The sequence below is a fragment of the Lactuca sativa genome, chromosome 5, assembly GCF_002870075.4.
Source record: "Lactuca sativa cultivar Salinas chromosome 5, Lsat_Salinas_v11, whole genome shotgun sequence".
Taxonomy (NCBI): Eukaryota; Viridiplantae; Streptophyta; class Magnoliopsida; order Asterales; family Asteraceae; genus Lactuca; species Lactuca sativa.
This window is the reverse complement of record NC_056627.2, coordinates 198142509-198144373: the sequence shown is the minus strand read 5'-3', so window position 1 is coordinate 198144373 and position 1865 is coordinate 198142509.

Genomic DNA, 1865 nt, shown 5'->3' with positions numbered 1-1865 from the left:
TTTTAAAACTTTCACCGAATACAAAAAAACTACAAAACTAAAAACTTCCAGCTTTGATATCTCGACTTTGGGGGAGTGTAAGTCAATGAATATAAAACTAAAAATGGCAAAGTTATAGTCTAAAATCATGTACAAAATCTAAACTAGAAAAAGCTTATGTCGATCCGAGTTGAAATGAAACTGGTTCTATATCTTCTGGTTCTAACGGTTTAGTTTCCGGTCCGGTTTTCCGGTTCTAAATCTCATCCCTAGCGCCGATGACCTTGGCTTCCCCGCTTGAGGTAGAGATTGTTGATGATTGTACTGTTAGTGCGGTGAGGGTATATCAGGGTTGTGTTCTGAACGTGCTGGGCGAGAGGTTCCGTGTGGATCTAGTTCCGATACTGTTGCGAGGATTGAAAGTGATTATTGGAATGGACTGGTTGGGGGCCAATGGGGCCATGATAGATTGCAAGTGCCAGTTAGTCAGGGTTCGAACCCCAAGTGGGGAAGATCTGGTTATTCAGGGTGAGAGGGCCTCGCAGGGACTGACCCTCTGTTCGGCTGCGAGGACAAGGAGGTTTTTACAGCAGGGTTACACCGGATTTCTGGCTTATGTTTTAGATACGAGAATGGAGGCCGTGACGGAAGTGGGTAGGGTTCTGGTTGTACAGGATTTTCAGGATGTGTTCCCAGAAGAGTTACCAGGAGTGCCTCTGTAGAGGCAAGTGGAGTTTCGCATTGACTTGGTGCTAGGTGCCGCCCCGATAGCGAAGGAACCATATCGGTTGGCACCGCCGGAGATGCAAGAATTATCTGTGCAGCTTTAGGAACTCCTGGACTGGAGGTTCATTCTCCAGAGCAGTTCCTCATAGGGTGCACCGATTCTTTTTGTGAAAAGGAAGGATGGATCGCATAGAATGTGCATCGATTATAGGGAGCTGAACAAACTAACGGTGAAGAATCGTTATCCGTTGCCGAGGATCGATGATTTGTTTGATTAGCTTCATGGTGCATCTTGGTTCTCCAAGATTCACCGTCGGTTTGGGTACCATCAGATGAGGATATACCGAAGATGGCTTTAAGGACTCGGTATGGGCACTGTGAGTTTGTGGTGATACCGTTCAGACTCACCAATGCCCCAGCAACGTTCATGGACCTCATGAACAGAGTGTGTAGGCCGATGCTGGATCGGTCGGTGATTGTTTTTATCGATGATATTCTGGTCTACTCTAAGACCAGGGAGCAGCACGAGCAGCATTTGAGGGAGGTATTAGAGACCCTGAGGGTAGAGAAACTCTATGCGAAGTTCTCCAAATGTGATTTCTGGATGCGGGAAGTACAGTTTTTGGGGCATGTCATCAAATCGAGAGGGTATTTCAGTTGATCCAGCCAAGGTTGAGGTAGTGATGCGGTGGGATGTACCAAGGAATGCATCAGATATTCGAAGTTTCTTAGGCTTAGCGGGCTACTATCAGATATTTATCCATGATTTCTCCAAGATTTTCGTGCCATTAACCCGCTTGACCAAGAAAAATGAGACTTTTCGGTGGGGTGCGGATCAATAGATGGCTTTTGAGACCCTAAGACGGAGGTTATGCGAGGCTCCGATTCTAGTACTACCTGAGGGGTTAGATGATTTGGTGGTGTACTGCAATGCGTCAATCTCAGGGTTAGGTGCGGTACTTATGTAGAGGGGGCATATGATAGCTTACGCCTCGAGGTAGTTGAAGCTCTTGGAATAGTGTCTAAGGCTGTAATTATATTTGACAAGTATTTGACCCGGTTGTGCATGGTCCTTTTGGGTTGCCTTCACCATAGCAACTTGACAGGATGATTTATAATGAGAGAAGAAATATTATTAATATATTATGAGAATAATATAA